This window comes from Tinamus guttatus, unplaced genomic scaffold, assembly GCF_059628265.1.
Source record: "Tinamus guttatus ecotype Peru unplaced genomic scaffold, ASM5962826v1 Tinamus_guttatus_pri_ptg000288l, whole genome shotgun sequence".
Classification (NCBI taxonomy): domain Eukaryota; kingdom Metazoa; phylum Chordata; class Aves; order Tinamiformes; family Tinamidae; genus Tinamus; species Tinamus guttatus.
Window position 1 is genome coordinate 1,022,280 of NW_028288822.1, and position 17,861 is coordinate 1,040,140.

At 40.0% G+C, this 17,861-nt stretch overlaps 1 protein-coding gene across 1 annotated transcript in view; it reads right to left on the reverse strand.

The window, feature by feature from the left end:
* The window catches only part of JADE1 (jade family PHD finger 1), an 81,872-nt gene extending 65,658 nt beyond the window's left edge, over positions 1 to 16,214 (reverse strand). The window contains exon 1 of the mRNA XM_088527666.1: positions 16,197 to 16,214. The gene's annotated coding sequence lies outside the window, so the exon portion shown is untranslated. The remainder of the gene's footprint in view (positions 1 to 16,196) is intronic.
* Positions 16,215 to 17,861: the final 1,647 nt, after the last annotated feature.

Sequence of the window (17,861 nt, forward strand, 5' to 3'; positions counted from 1 at the left end):
AAAAGAAAGCTGGCAAGATGCACACCCAGTTAACAAGCCTGGGTATTTCCAATTGAAATTCAAATGTTTTGGACACCCAACCCTCTTCAGTTCCTTTACAAATAGATTTTCATCTTCTGGCAGCAATAGTTTTTGAGCCAGCAGCACCCCTAAACACATGGCTTGTACCCACTTTGAGAAGCAGCAGGGAATGAGCAACAAAGTGGTCCTTATGTGCAAAGCAGAAAACATCCTTCTGCACCTCCATTAGGTTTCCTGCACCTCAAAGCAACCTGCAGCTTGACAGGAAAAACAAGGACTACAGCAGAAAAACTGTAGGGGCAACAAATCCAGGGCAAATACACTGTAGGGGCAACCATTTAGAGAAGTCTGAGGACTCGTGTGGCTAGGGACTGACTTCATCAAAAGCGGCACCTGGTTCCAGGCTATGAGATCCAAGATTTGGCCCATTTTAAAATAAGTTGTGACACCGTGTAGTGGGCAAAGCCTGTCAGAAAGAGAGCTCGGCACAAGCCTAGGTTCCTTGTCAGGGATACTAACAACAGGATAGTGAAAAAGGGCACGAAAAAGGACTTTCTGCTCTGGAACACGTGGCCTGTATTGACCCGGGTGGATAACTGCACACACAAGCACAATATTTCTGAGCAGAAGTGGCTGTGCTTGCAAAGGTCGTTTTGTACACTCTTTTTTTCCCCTGATGTTGCTTTCCTGTTTAAAGTTTGACCCACTGTAACATTTACATTTACTAACAGCATTTAGTGTTGAAAGATGTCTTTCACTTGGCAGAAATATAAAACAAAAGCAAAAGCATAAGCTTCGTACACCTACTTCCCCTAACATATTCAACCTCAAACCTCTTTCAGCTCCAGCTTCCTCTTGACTCCTATGGCCAGAAAAAAAGTTTATTCTCAACTAGCCTTATAGCCACTTTTCTTTTAGAAAAATGCCATCTAAAGCGTGGCATGGACCATGGGGAGGTCGACGGGTTTTCTTCTTTGTTTAATTCTCTATGAAAATAGCTTTCTAGCAATATAAGCTTCTTTTTTCCCCCAAGATGTAAAAGGAAAGGACTGAGAAAAGAACAAGCTTATTACAAAATCTGGGTACTCCCAGCTTTATTCATAACACAGTCCAGCAACAGGGGATTCAGCAAAACGAAGGATAAGTGGAGAGGTGCACATCCTGCCCCACTGACAGAATGATGACATACTTCTATCAGCATCAAAGGGATTCTTTCTTTTTACAATTCATTTAAAGCTCTTGCTCAAGGTTTTTGAGCAAATGGGCCATTGGCAGTCCCTCAGGAATTAATTTTCAAAAGAACTATAGGCCCCAAAAGAGCATTGCTTAAAGATAAACATTTATTTCTATGAGCCCTCTCATCCCCTAGCCACACTCTAGATCCTTGATAAGATGAGCATGGGAGTCAAGGTTTTAAAGGCACTTTGAATATTCCTTTGGAGGCTCTAAAATGTCTTAATCAACTCTATTTCCTTGACGGAGAGCACTGCGATGAAGGGAACATTTCTCCTATGTTTCAGGTTATTAAGCCTGGATAATAAGTCCTCGCTGCCAGCACTGTGAAGCTCTTCCCACCTGCCCCAAACCCCACATGCCACCCCCATCCCCTGTCCCTCCCGGTGCAGCAAACCTGTGCTCCTCATATACCAACCAAAAACTGCCATCGGAGACAAAGGAGCTGCCTGCCACTGTGACAAACTTCAGGTTATACAAAGGATCTCCTTACAAGCGATGCCAAGCACCATGGCAAGCAGAGCCAGCAACCTGAACCAACAGCCCTGCAGTTCTCGCTGGCTGTGCTGCATTCCTGCCTGCAGGCCAAATCCTTCAGGGCAGCAAGAACAGCAGCAAAGCTGTCATTAACAGCCATGGCACTGCACATCAGCGACTCTCCCACGTCAGTGACAATCTTCAGCTCAGCCATGTGCCTCTTTGGGGAGAGCTCTCCTGGCTGTCTGCGAATACAACACGTACATTTGTCCCTCGGAAGCATATACAAGCCCTCCAGGGCACAAACAAACATAACACTCTCTTTCTTTGGTAAATCATGTTGATTTTCTTTAAGAAAACCAAGAGAAACCTTTGTGAATAGTTCTCTATGGACTAGCATAGCATAACTTCCACGCAACTGCGGCATGTAGAATAAGCCACTATCACTCATTTCCTTTCCCTACTCAAGGCTGGAAAACAGCTTATTTTCACCATGTGCTTGATAGGGAATTGTGTTTCTAAAGCAAATAGCTAAAGTCCTTGAATCACAGCCAAACAACTGGCTAAAGCCCTAGAAACCTACAGATCATTAGCTAGGGCACTGGACTACATCTAGAAGATATATCAATATCGGTTAAAAGCAACCAGCACAAACAAGGAAGCATATTAGCAATCCAAGATGCTATCTGGTAGATAACAATCCATTTTAATGCATCTAAAAAGACACAGGTTTCATAAAAGGAACTTTTCATACATCCGAAGCATTTTTACCTCAGCTGGGAGGTAATGCAGCCTTTTGATAAAGTAAAGTAAGCTTTAGAGGAGCTTGGAACATCCAGACAGGAGTTTTGCAGCCTCTGATATCACCGAAGGTTACTCGTCTCACCGGCTGCATAGGTTATAGCTGCTAAGAGGTACCACATGGAAGGGCGCAGGGCGGTAACAACAGTATCAGAAACAGACTTGGCGACTTCATTAAGAGGCAGAAGAGAAAAGCACAAACTTCTGCACATCACAGTCCTCCACAGCTCTCACGTCTGTAGGAAAACCTGCCAGGGAGTAAGCCAGAAGGCTTGCATACTTAAGTAAACTCAGAAATCCAAATTAACCTAATGGATTACTTAAACCATTAAATCCTTTTGTGGATACACTCATTTAGAATTATGGGGGATCTTGTTTTATTAATCTTGGATTCATTTTCAAGATTAACTACTTGGAAAAGTGGACTTCTTATCAACAATATGGCCCCTTCTCACAAGTATTTCCATAGTGAATCCAAGAGGAACAAAGGTGTGACTGCGATTATAACACTGTATACCTGAGCATAAAGCACTAAAGAAACAGCAGATACAAAAAAAATGCTGCTGTTGCTTCCAAAATGGACCCTCATGTCCCCACTCCACATGCTGCCTTCCCACAGAGCAGCAAACCGAACGCAAAGCCGCAGTCCCCGTCTTCAGGGCAATCAGTAGCTAAGCCCAGTGCCTAAAAAAACATAGCCCTTGGCACCATGTTGAAGATCATGAGAAATAACCTCGCTTTTCTCAGGTGCAAGAGCTTTCTTCCCAAAAGCAGCTCATTTTGCAGAAGATGGAGGGTTCACAAGAGGCAGAAAAGTCTGGAAATAGCTTCTCATGGGAATCAGAGTCTATGACAAGTCTAAGGACGTAATGGCAACAAGCCAAGACAGTGCTTAAATGCATGTGTATGCCAAAAGAGACTCCTGGCTATAGGAAAGAAGATGAAATAAAAATCATATGATAGATGTTAATGAATACGCTGTATGAAGGTATTAGGCGATTAATATAGAACCTGGATATCTTAGCAGAGGAGGCTTATTAAAGAAAAAAAAATACTTACAAAAGAAATATTAACTTGATATGCCAGGAGTAAGAAGAGGAAGCTGAAGACAGTAAACTAGGCTATATAGAAGGTTAGCACCCATCATTCAAACAATATACTTCTGCATATCCAGTGCTCACAAAATTTTTCTCTTGACCGTGGAATAAGCAGCACGATCTCTCTCCAGCAAAGCAGTGCTCTCTGGCTATATATATGCAAGGATGCAAGTCTCCACTACTGTGCCAAATTTTTATGCTAATATTTACAAACTATACAAATTATAATCCACAAGCAAGTTATATAATCCATACGATATGATAAGCATTGAATGTTTTAACAGTGTCTAAATTGTATTTGTTCCTTAAATTAGAACTATTTTAAAATAATTTTCTTTGCAAAAATTAAGTAGTGGTGATCACACTGAAGACAAAGCCTTCAAAAGCTCTAAATTGACCTAAGGTAGCTTTCTTGCTAAAATAATTCATAAAAATTCTATGAAAATGCAGTTTTTTGAGAGATTTTCTTCATTAGGTTTGTTCATTTTTATCTCGGTTTGGTTAAATGGGTGAGAAGTTCTGCATTTACAATCCTGTCCCTCCCTAAATTATTTTTTAGCCTTCTTTCTTGTGATAATATGAATCCAAAACTGCCAATCAAAATATAAATGTGCCATAAGATTCCCTTGTGAGAGATTCAATGTTTTGAAAGGAAGCTTAAAAATCAAGCATCAGTTTTGATCAAGGATTTGAACCCTGCTTCTTATTTTGCACTGTAAATTACTCCAAGTGTACCTTATAGTGCTTAGACATTGCAGTCACCATATTTCTGACTCATCTCATCCACAAAAGGATTATTTTTTACTGAAATAGCCTGACCTTCTTGGATCCTGCTAAAACATGCGTGCTGGAGAGAGCTCTTTCCACAACATATAACAACATTTCTCTCATGAATGAACTTGATAGTGCTAGCAGCAGGTGTTCTAGGAGAAAATAAAACATCTAGGAAATGATACCTTGCTGTCCCTTGTATTCTAAGGTATCATTCATATACACTTCCATAAAGATGTCAAATTACAGAAGCTGAACAAAATATAATGATATCCATTTGCTTTACACGTGTTTCAAGATCAGCCAAGAAAAAACATTTGTCACAATGGGCAACTTTAGATACATTTGTTGGCCAGGTTTTACTGCCTCCTCCTACAAAAGAGATTTTATTTAAATGAATATTTCAATGAAACCCCATTTTAGTATCCTCTGTGCAAGAATCTTCCTTTTTTTTCCCCTCAAGAAAAATTCTCCAAATCCTCCTACGAAGAAACAGGCATGACATTACTAGAATGGTCGTCTGTCTAGTTAACCTCTCTGGAGCTTTGCCTTTGGCAACTTTTTGTTGTTATCTTTAAAGAAAAGAGAATGCTGCACTATAAATAAATAAATAAACAAGCAGGAGTGGCCTTAACATGAAAATCTTTCTGTGATTCCAATCTCACGATTATTTTTGTTGCCCCTTTCTTCCCCTCTCCCTTCAGAGAGTTCCTGTATGTAGCTGTATTCTATCACTGTAACGTCTTTCCTTCACCTGAAGAGCTCCTTTTATGTTCTAGTTTTGCTTCCTTCTTCTTCTGTGTGCTTTAATGTATTATTTTATTTTCTCTCGGAAGAATATGCGCTGGTTGAAACATGCAGCAGTGGCTACACAGGCCTGGGCCTCACGTACAGAGCTGGACCTTATGAAGATAATGTAAGCATACAATTATCACATTATAACCACATCCTGATTTACACTACTGCTTCTAGTTTAGGCAAAACAATAAATTTTAAAGGTGATCTACAAAGAAAAAGTCAGATTAAATCAGAAACCTAGTACAGAAGAAAAAAGAGCAAATCCATAACAGCTTTAATCATTTTGGCCTTTTTTATACATCATGAAGGAATGAAGAAAAACAGAAGTCTTATGTAAAAAAACCCACTAAAAACAATCTTCTCAATTTATACACTGCCTTCTAACATCTTACACCCAGGTTTCTCAATGGAGAAGAAAAAAAAAACAAAACAACAACAAACAAACAAACAAAAAACCTTCACATGCGTGATCTCCCACCCCAATAATTTCTGAATCAATTGGTTACTTTTTGCATAGTTGCCTCCATACAACTTGGTGAGGACAGGGGGCCAAGGGGAGGACGGAGGCTATCAGCAGCTCACAGAGAAGGGCAGAACTTGCTCCGTGCCCTTGCGCGGCACCACACCAAGCTGGCGGGGCAGAGGCGCTGCAGCTGCCTCATCTGCAGAGCGCGCTTCACTCCCACCTCCCGGCTTCAGAGGTACCAAAACTGCAGCCACGCAGGACAAAGCCCGTGAAACCATGGTTTATTTGCTGTGCTGCTGGTGGAGGGACTTGACTCCATAGTTTGTACAAGCGCAGCTCAGCTAGCTTATAGACCTGATTAGCCAGTTTAATCATCTCATTTAAATAATCTGAATTCCTTTCCCTCATGCTACTCTCCTGCAACATCCATCTGCGCTTTGAAGACAGAGGCAGCGTTTATCACATCTGCAAAGCAACTGGGACATGAACAATTCCTCCTATGCAAACTTTATGAAACATTCTTCAAAACCATCCAACCATCAGAACATAAAAGTTTATTAAAAAAAAAAAAGAATCCCGCCATGTAATTTAAGTACATGACAACTGTGATAGAGTGCATAAGGTGACACAGATGTCTCCCTTCAGGTTATCTTCTGCCAGATGTCCCAGCTAGCAGATTTGAGTGGTAAAATTGTAGCAAACTCTCGTTAAGTACTTTCAGTGGCCACAGCCATTTTTCCCCGCACTGGTGTTTCATTACAGTATATTGCTTGTACTGAACAAACATGAAACACTTTTGGAATGGGAAGAAAACTTAAAATAGCAAAAGTATATGCTTTCCAGCCATTCTGTTCTACTTCTGGCAACAAGAGAATGAGAATTTGGTGTTTAAGAAATATTTATTGTCTCGTTTAAGGCCTAAGCTGAATAATAGGCCTTGAAAAAAAAAAAAACACTAAAACAAAAACATAAGTTGCTGCATGAAACTTGGTGCGAGTCCGCGTGACTTAATACAGGTGCTGAGAATCTGCCCGTGTGCAGAGTGCAGAACCACAGTTGTTCTTCGGTAGGATAAGCAGCTCTAAACGGATTTGATAGCTGCGAGTACAGGTTAGAGAATGATTTACAGCTTTCAGTCCTGACATACATGAGATTTATAATAAGGTGAACAGGTGATTTCTCCTTTCTCCACATATTTGAGCAAGAGTAAGATATTTTTGAGCTTAGCCTGGTTTTAAAGCAGCCCTGATGATTCAAGTAATACTCAACTTGGAGTAGCACCACAGAGTCTCTTATCTGGCTTTTATGAAGTAAAAGCTGAAGACAATGTTAGGTAACAGCAACACACTAAAATAATCATTCCCTTATGTATCACCCCTTGTATCAAACACCCAAAAAGGTTTTAATAGGATTTACTTCTTAATTAAGGATATCTTAGTTATTCTCCAGAATAAAAATACACTAGGCAACAAGCTCCAGTATAAACATTGATGTTTCTAAAGAGAAGGACCAGAAAGACAAATGAGAACCTATACTGGCTAGGGACAAGTGGGAGCTCAATAGCTCTTAACAGTTTCAACTAATGGAACTGCATTTAACTGATTAATTGATTAACTTTTTTCTTCTCTTTGTCTGCTTCCTACTCTTGCATTTCCACTGTACCATGCCAAGAAACTGCAGGGAGCAACCTTGTCAGAAGAAAACTGACTCTAATGAGGAGGAAAACGCAATACACGTTAATTGAATTGCAGGTAACAGCTACCAGACAGAAGTTACTCTAAAGTGTTTGGAAAATATATGGAAGGAAGAAGTCTATATGCACTTGCCTCAAGCCCTGATTCAGTGCAGCCCTCAACTCCCATTAAAGTGAAAGCCTGAGCACCCACAGCTCCCCTCCCCCAAAATCCTTATTTATGCTCCATTATGGTTTATGCTCCATTCCACAGATCTACTATCACTGTCCCCGCATACCTTAACCTGACCCATCACAGTTTCCCTTACAGATTTATACACTATTGTTTCTCGGAATTCTTCATAGTTTTCCTCTTCTCACCTAACATTTAAAGGAGGATAAAAAAAACAACATACGTTCCTCTTCGGTATCTACCCGAAATCCCCATGGCTGCATTAAGACAATAGCTTTGAATACTTAAACAGCAGAGAGATTTCATGAACTCTGGGTTTGCAAGGACTCCATCTGCATCGTTCTCCTTACTACAGAGCAACCTGTTACAAGCCCAAGTGTTGCTTGTTCTGGTCAACACACACACAAAAAATCACAGGGCCAGTTGTTTTGAATTCCTCAGCTATTGCACAGAGAGAGGAGTTCTCACCAGTCCAGAGACAAAAAAGTAGTACAGATTATCATGATGCTGTTTACTGATCTAGCAACGCACTAAACCGCGCTCTACCACAGAAGGGAATGTCCTACTGCAAAATACAACCAAAACATCTATTTCTCTCTACTGATACCAAGGGGTCCCATAGCACACACTGAACTACAGGCCTTCTGAAGCTGATATTTGTCCTTATCTTTGCCTGTCTGGTCAAGGCATTCTCTGCAGTTCCAGAAGTGGAGACCAGTCTGTAAATATTTACACAGCATGGAGACAGTCCAAGTGCCACCTTCCTGCCTGCTTAGTGCTTCAAAATTTAGTCTTCTTCTCTTTCATATTCTCTCTCCCCTCCCTCTAACTTCTAGATTTTAATTTTAGAATCAGACAGTTTAGGATTGCTATACCTAATGAAAATGGTTCAGAATGTTTTTCCTCTTTTCCTCACATTAAGAAAAATAACATTCATATAACAGTCAAATAACCTTACACAGATTTCTAATCCTGGGCATTATATGCTTATGTCAGCTGAATTGTTACCTATGGTGCAGGACTGAAATCTGCTATGGTGCTGTATTTTTTACTTATCCAGTAATAAGATTTTCATTAAATAAGCCCTATGCCATCAAGTTAGGTGCTATTTGGGATTTCTTGCTGAGGACAAGGGAAGGAGGAGCAGGAGAAAGACGGGAGGGTAGGACATTAAAATCAGATGCAGAAAGTTAGCCTATGTGAGATAGTTTAGAAAACGGTTTTACTCTGAAGAAGTTCCCCTGAAAGATAATTCAGGGCACAAAGTTCTGCTTTTGCTCTGAATCACTCTTTGGAGGTGTCGCCCTTTCTCCCCATTGGCCTAAAAAGAAAGGTAACCCTGAAAAAGAAGTGGCTGCAGTTACATGGAGTGAATACCATGATTTACATCTGCACAAGTAACTTTTAGCTGGGTCCAGTCCTAAAGTACAAGCACGGTGCAGTGAAGTTCTTCAGTGTACAGTAAACTGACTGTATCAACAAGAACAACAAAATCAGGTCTACAGGTGGAAATATGCTCTGTTGTCTGATTCTGTGCCCAAAACATGGATGCAAAGTAAAGATGATGATTAAAAAGGCTAAAAAAAAAAAAAAAAAAAAAAAACTGAGGAGTCCAGAGACCTCACAGTAACTATGTATGCTGTTTTCTTTGTGACGTATCTGCTGTAAGGGAGTTTTCAGAGTAATAAGGCTACAGCTTTTCCTACAACTACTAGTTTGATTGTAGGATGACACAATTTGTCACCGTTAAAAATGAACATGCATTAGACAAAATATGTACCCTGAGACAGCTGAAGTTTGATATTAGCTTGTTTGAATTTCTGCCAGCACCTTAACATTTGGATCCATACTTGAAACTTATTTAGACACGGAATCAAAGGTGTGCGTCATGCAGCAGATTTTCATGCAGATCCTTTTCAGCAGTGATAGTTTGTCTGAATTATATTTTAGTAATTACTTCCTTCCAGCTTCAGGTGGGAAAGCTAAGGAAATACCACCCTTGCCGCATAAGACCTGCTGTCCCATATGAGCAGTCACACTGAGCCAGACAGCAGCTCTTCCTTTCCTGATGCCAGGCAGCAGCAGACATGCAGGGAGAAAGCGCAAGAGCAGAGCAAGCATCAACTGGATACTTCACCTGAATCTGCACTCAGGAGGCCTTAATGTACTTCTCCTCTATCACTCTGTCTCAACATTTCTGAGCCCAGGCATACTTCAGACATTTGTGCTCCTGCATGGTAGTGAGTTCCCCAGAACTCTCTTCTTTCTTACATGTTTCCAACCTGCCTCATGATAGTAAATCTCCTTGAATCTTTGAATTACAAGTGTGGCTGGTTGTTCCTTTACCACCATTTCTAGATGCCCAGGATTTTGTAGTCTTTTCTTCATAGTCTCTTCATGGCCATGTCCTCCCCAGCCTCAAGCATCCTAGGTTAACTGGCTAGGTTTTGTGTGGAAATCACTCTACACCTCCAAGTCTCCTTGTCACCTTTCACGGTACCTCTTGTAATGGGAAATAGGGAAGGAAAATCCCAGTTTACTTGGATTTAAATTGAGATGACTAGTAGATGATGACTAGGGATTTAAAGAGGGATGACTGGGGTTCTTGGTGACGACTAGAAAAACAAAGCTACCTTGAGGGGATCTCACCCTCGCTAACTCTAAATGAACTAGCCCAGAGACGGAAAGCACCTCAGCATATTAGAACAGCATTCTGCCAGTGCTAATTAACCCAGCTAAAAATATATATACATAAGAAGCAACTGGAGCGAAGTAAAACAAAAGTGTTTCATACACATTCTTCTGGCCATCTTTTCTTCCAGTTTCCAGTCTCCCAGAAAGCTGTCATAAAAGGCTCCCTCTCTCTGGAGTCTTGCCTTGTTTGAGCTCCACTCATCTTCCCTCCCCCAGATTCCAACACACACAGAAACAATTTCTGCAATTCCTCTTCTGTAGCTCTGGCTTTTGCCCAATAATTTTATAGCAAGGAAAATCCCTGTTTAACTCTTTTCTGAGCCTCTATCTTCTAGGTTTCTATGTCTTGGAATACCTTCCCCTCTGTCCTTATTTCTTGTCTTTAAATCTCAAAGAATGAGAAATAACCTGGGAGGAAGAAGACAGAATTCAATGAAAAAAAGATAAATGTATATATAGTCAAAGATATCAGGCAATGATTTTTATGACTCCTTGAATCAAAAACAAGTCAATAAAAAGTCAAGGTCTATATCATACGGAGACATTTTGAAGAACATAAGTCACTTAAGTAGGGTGGGAAAGATATAAGTTCTGCTTTAAGTAAGCTAAAGAAGTCAATGCTATAATTTCCTAGGACCAGAAACTATATCCTTGTCTGCTAGAACTTCTTAACAGTTTTACAGACTCTAAAACTACATCTCAGATCACACTCCTAGCATACAACTTCATTTATATTAAAGGAAGAGTGAATTTCACGTTCTAGTTCTCCATTCAATATTTAATGCCATAAGAAAGGAGGATAACAGTGAAAAACCTAACACATTATCATCAGATATTTTCTGAATGTACAGATTCTACCAGTCACTGTAAAAATGTCATTGTTTTTATAACTTTGCTACCTTAGAAACATACTTACGAAAATAAAAAAGGACAGGCTTCTGAAATGGTCATTTCCATTTTACTAATGAGGAAAATATTTAACCATCAAAGAGATGGTTAAATAGTTTAGCCATCTAAGTTTTAATTCACCCTGCACTGCTCAGTAGGAAGACGCACACATACACAGTTGGAATTGAAAAGCTTTGCACATTCCAAGGTCTGTTACAGCACCTAAATTTACCAAAAGATGACCCAGTTCATATGTTGGAATTCTCTAAAAGGAGAGCTTTCCTGAGCATGCTTTAGGAAATTCAGGCTCAGACCATACACTGAAAGAAAAGAGTACTCATTCTATTAAAAAGAAATAAAAAATCTCGTTAATTTAGAAACATTCAGGTGCTCTCAGGCATGGAAGAGTTTGATCCACTCAATACCATAATAATTTTGAACTTTTATGGACATTATCCAGTGGTCACTTCAAAGTCTTTTAAAGTATTATCTCTAAAGCTTGTGATTTCCATGCACATGTTAAGAAATTGGAGCTGAGCGGAGAAGAGCTTCTTTTGATTTGCTACAAATATTCAGATAATTTAGTGCTTATGAGAACTTGGTGCTGTAAGATTAGATTCTCTGCTATTGCCAGCACAGGTACAGCACAGCTACTTCTTACTGCTGGATCAGTGCTTCATAAGTTCAAGGGTGAGCAGGCATCCTCTTCACAAATGGCCTTGCAGTAGGCAGAAAGCAACTCAGCTCTCCCTGGTAACTTGCTTTTATGCTCAGATATGAAATTATGCACCAAAACCAGTACTAACTGGCACCGCATCGGCAATCTGGAGTCTACTCCATTAGTGCAAGAGCTGAACTAGGCATCTTAATATCTCCTTGATTATTCTTAAATATTGTGGCTCTAGTAAAAATGCATCCAAACCCCATCTGTGCCTGTTACTTATAAGGATCCATGTTCCTCTAGACTAATCAAGGTTATAAGGAATGACTTATACAAAATGTGAAGTGAAATATCCAGACTGCTGCCTACACACCACTGTGCAGTGCAGTTTACTAACCACAGACAAACATATAGCCTCTCTTCACTGGGATTATGCAGGCTTATAACCCCCAAAAGTCCTCTTGGTCAATAAACATGAGCTCAGCCTAAATAAGACCACTGATCTTGCTAAGCAGGAATAGGTTTAAATCAGCACTCAAGATCCTGAAGATGCATTAGCTGTTCTGTTTCTGACTATTCCCTGTATGTCGTTTAAACATGTTTCTCTCCCTTCCATGTATAGCTAACGAGAAGTAGGTATGTTCTATATCACACTTGCTGTAAACTACACAGCACTGGGCACTGAATATGACCAGAAATCTTGCAGGCCTTAATACACAATCTTACATGTTGTAAGGCTCTTGGGACAGGAAGCTCTCACGTTTTATATATCTACAAAACACCATGCATACCTATGACACTGTATAAATAACAGGGGATCAGATTAAAAACATCTGTAGACACTCTGGCTAGTCTGTTGTCTTGCTGTTTGCTGCCTCTTTGTGATTCTTCATGGCAGACAAACCATTTCACACAACACGATTGCTAGCAGTGCTGATGCAGCTACATACACATCTGTAGCAACATGTTAATAAAAGACTTGATGAAGAGAGAAATTAAAAAATAATAATAATAATCTGACCTTAAGGAATGGCCTCCTGCCAAGTTTCTGTTTATTTTCTGTTCACCCTTTGCGCAAAAAAAAAAAAAAAAAAAAAAGAGAGATATAGGAAACATGGATGACTCAAACACAACAGTTTTGGAAATGTGGTAGGACGCCTAACAACATTTCTCTAATTTAGAACCAAGTCTGTTGTGATACAACTTTTCTGTGGCTGCCCAGGGCTGTCAACATCTATTCATCTGTTGCAGATTGCTTTGGTGAGAGCAAAAATTATATATGTCCACAACATGGTGATAGTCACAGAAGATATAAAGAGATTCACATACTGGGCAAGTATCGAGGATAGAAATAATGGTAACAAGGAAACAGACTGTTATTGATATGAAGCAGGGAAGGGAGCAACTACATTTCCAAGAGAGAGGCAAAGAGGAATCCTAAATTTAGAACAAAATTCAGAACTGAAGCCAAGATACTGTCACCACTAGAGCTGCATGAACATCTCACAGAAAATCCTTCAACAGTGTTAAACTCAACTCCTTTGGAAGAAAGGAACAAAATCAGTGCCTTTCACATGAATCTTCTCTGTCCTTCAAATCACCATCTAAAAGTTAAAACTGAAACACCGTATTCACTCTGCCCAGCTATATACCTCTCTAAACTGATTAGAAGCTTTTCTCTGACTCCACAGTGCAACTTTGGGCAGCTGGTCACATGGCAGGCCCGCTAAATTGAATGAGCCTGGTCTGCTTTTGCAGTGCATCAGCCTGCTTGCACAAAAGACAAGCAGTAATTAAAAGTCATTCCATCTAACAAGAAACTTCACCATGATGAATTAAGAACAGTCTGAAAGACAGAAGAAAACACCAGAAACATGTAACTGTATGAAAAATGTCTTCAAGATTAGATGTTGTATCCTTGACAGATCATTTCACACCACAAATGCTTCCCTTCACCTTTCTATGTTACTCTCTTAGTTCCAGCCATGTTTATTCCAGTCCATTTTGCTCTTTCCCTTCAGCACCACATTTACTTGTTCTGCGAATAGCAAGTAATACAATAATGATACCTTCTCCTGTTCCATTCAAAGCAGGGTGTTTTCTATTCAACTTTCAAACAAACTTTTTTAAAACCAAAAAGTGTTCTAGAACGAAATACTTCACTCTTCTGGGAAAAAAATATGTGGGTACATATGTATGAAAACATACCTACAGCATCCACATAGTATTTACATTGACACAATACATTTTTTTGCCATGTCACAAGTCTAGATGCTGGAGACATTCTTTTTGCAATGAAGACAGGACAATCAGTTTGATTAATCATTCACTTCCTAAATAACCTCCCCAAACTGAGATTGTCTAAAAATGAAATTAAAGTGTGATCAAACTCTACTGCTGCTGGCTTTCTAAGCACAGGGTTAGCAGGTGTCAGACATCTGTTGCAACTGCCAGCACTTTATATGCCCCTGCATGACTGCAGAGACATGTAAACCCTTTTCCTCAACCTCCTCCCTGTGCCCAGGTAGGGACTAACAATAAAAGCAAGTCAGATCCTTAGCCTCTCACTTACTATAAGAGATTTTTACTATAACACATGAATTGCAACAGTAAAGCACCTGAAATACTATAGACAGAATAGATTACTACTGGCACCAGCAAAAGGGATGGAGTCTCTATTGTTTTGCCCCTGCTGCTGCTAAGGAAGCAATCAGTAACTGAATAAGGAAAGAGGTAATGAAGGCAACCGAGTGGCTTTAAAATCACCAAAATCTAAGCAAATCCTAAATACTAATCCCACAGTGCAACACAGTCTTTCCAGCTACACACAGTGCAGTGCCATTTATGAAAAATCAGATTGTGTTTTTAAATTGTAGCTCATCTTGGGAGTACTATATATCTGGAAGAATGGCAGCCCATTAACTTACGGCTCACTGATCTCTATGAATTCATGCTAGATGTGCCATTTGTTTGCTCATCTACCAAGTTGTTTCTTTTTAAACCCCTGAGAAAAGAAAGTTCACAATTTGGAATAAAATTCTCAAGAATTCCAGAAACAGTTCAGAGGGACAGTTCAGCTGTTCTGCAGCAAAGCTGGCTTTGCAAGAGACATACAAATTTTCTTTTTGAAGTCAGGAATTTAAACAATTAGATTTTGAATTGCTCTTCTTTGAGATTTATTACAGTGAGAAGCACAAGTGCATTCATTCAAAATAGCAATATCAGAACCTTGTCCTCTTTTATCTTTCTTCAGGGTTTAGGGGCTCTTCCTTTATTGCATGAAGTTATAACCTTTCACAAATGATTCTGCACACAACAGAAGAAGGAGAACAGCTGTGAAGTCCTTGGCCAAAACCACCTGATTTAAGACAGAAGCAGTTCCTATTAGACTTGGAGGACAGCATGGGAAGCAGGGCAGCACAGCATCCCCCCAACTCCCCCAGCAATGCCATTTTCTGTCAAAAGACTAAGAATAATAAAAGTACTGCACAACATTGTGTTGGTTTTGCCAAAAGACTGCTTCGTGGAAGCATACTGGGTAGGAGAAATTATAGAAATGTGGAACATTCATTTCAGCCTTTTGAAGAAGAGGTATTTTTATTTTGATTAATATTGTAATGTAAGTGAAGCTTGCATCAAACCACAAATGAACTAGCAATCATCCCCTCTACTTTAAGGGCACTAAGTTTTCAAGGTTCCTTCCTATTCTGCAGGAAACTGGCCCTCAGAACCCCTGCCTAAATGAAGCTTTCCAGCTAATGCTCATTCTCACTACTGACCTACAGATCTTTTCCAAATAAGGGGAGGAGGAAAACAAAATCAGGATTTTCTTATATTCTTTAAAATTTATCTTCTTTATCCTTCCCCTGTTACTCCTGCCCAGATCTGCAAGTAACTTAGAATAGCTAATGGCATACACAGGCATTCACTCAATCGCTGGTAGAGTTACAGTCGCTTAAAACAGCTGAAACTCTGAGTCTCTGTGCCTTCAACCTTTGAAATACTCGATTAAGAAATCCTTTTTATGTAGATAGGGCTTGAGGAGTAGGATTATTGTTAAAGCACTTTCATTTTATCTTTGTGCTTTACATTCCCTCCAGCAAGCTAGTTCTACCCAGCACTGAGTATTTGCTGTCTTTTTGCCATCCCTCACGTGAATTGACATATATCATCTGCTTGCATTCTTACTCCAGAAATGCAAGGAGAAAGGTTTATCTGGTGAAAGCTTTCTGCCTTTCTTTTTTTTTCTCTTTCTCTAAACTGCCAAAAAAGCCATTGTTTAAGCAGTGGGGGGAAAAAAAAAGGCACCCCAAGAGAGTTCCATTTCCCTTCGTTAAACTACATAATTATTCCCATTCTACATTTGTACCATTTAAACATACAAAATGCCACAAAGAATGTGTAGAAAACTAACAGATACTCACTATTAGCAATAAACGATGAAAACCATCTGCAGATGAGGATGCATGACATGAAACACAAGGAGTCGTGTAAACAACGCTCTACAACTTATCCTAATACTAGGAATTGCAGGAGGAAAGCTTTTAATCAAATGGCCTCCAGCAGCAGCCCTGTTGCCTAGGCAGTAAACACGCGGGTAAACTTGGCTGAGGACGGCAGGCCGGCCCTGGACGCCCTGCCTCGCCCGGCAAGCCCCGCTGCAGCATCTCCGGGCCCTTCGGCGCTCCCCGCAGCACCCATGCGTCGCGCGCCGCCGCGTGCGCAGAATTCTGCCTGCTCCGGCTCCCCTGCGCTCGCGGTGCTGCCTGCAGCCGTCGCTTACTTGGCCCCTTGGTGTACGTAAATTTACCTACCACCTCTCAGGTCGCAGTGGTCGCAGTCACGTTAGGATTGCAGACTCTCAGGATTTCTGACCATACTTGTTTCTCTTCCAAATATTAGAACAAAAACACAGGTATTTTTGAATTTTGAATAATTTGAAGATTTTTTTCTGTAAAAGTTTGCACAGCTACTGCTTTTAAAGAGGTTCCTGTTCAACAGTGGGACACCCTAAGCGTGTTATCAAGCATAATCAAAAAGGCTAGAACCAGATCCACAAAGGCAGTGGTTCTACTAGATAAGCCCTAGGAAAGTCTTCCAGTGACCAAGGAACTTTTCCTTAAAAAAAAAAAACAAGAAAACTAAGTTCTAAAATAGCGTCCCAAATTTCTCTGTGATAAACCACCCAATTTATAAGGGCAGCGATAAACTGCAAAACTTGCCTAGTAAAAAAGCGTTTTCCATAGTATTTAAGAATGTTACATTCCTTAGTATAATTTTGGAAATAATGTGTATTAATACAGCAAACTACACACTTGAACACACTTGTCTGCATAAAGGTTGTACATATAAAAATAACTATATGCTGTAGAATAGATGGAAAGTAGAAAATTAAATTTAATGGGGAAATGGCAATTGGATGGTATCAGGCTTTGCTTTTGTTTAAGGGGAAGGATTAAGAAAGGCATAACCCAAAGAAGAGAGCCCCACGACGAGATCTGAAAGGAAGCATGAGGGCAGCTAGGCCCAGGGATTCAGCCACTGCCGCTGGCTGGCAAAGGCCGAGCGTGCAGACAGACAAGGAAGCAGAACATCTTCTGGTAGCTGGACAGTATAGGAAGCAATATTTCTTCTCAAAACTCCCACACCTTCAGCTGTAATAATAAATGTTACTGGTAATGTGCATTCTGCAGAGCAATGAGCTGCAAGGAAAACATAATACAGAGTCTTTTACTGAAGGAATTGTCTACACTTGATGCAGCGAACCACTAATACACGTAGCACTGTCACTCGACTTCTTTGCGTATGTACATAGACAACTCACCTAAAAGTCACTGCCATGCACAAATGAATTGATACAACAATAAAGTTATCTTTTTTCTGGTTCCTTTACCAGGCAGCTAGTGGTTGACTGTTAGATAACATTCTTCTCTCGTTTTGTCAGAAAGCACCACTTCTGGCTGTTGATCATTCTCAATATAGTTACTGGAAAGGGTGGTAAAATGATTAGTCAGAAATATAAAAATATTTCACATATTTTATATTTCTTCCACACTCAGAGTTGAAATGATAAACATTCGAATCACCAA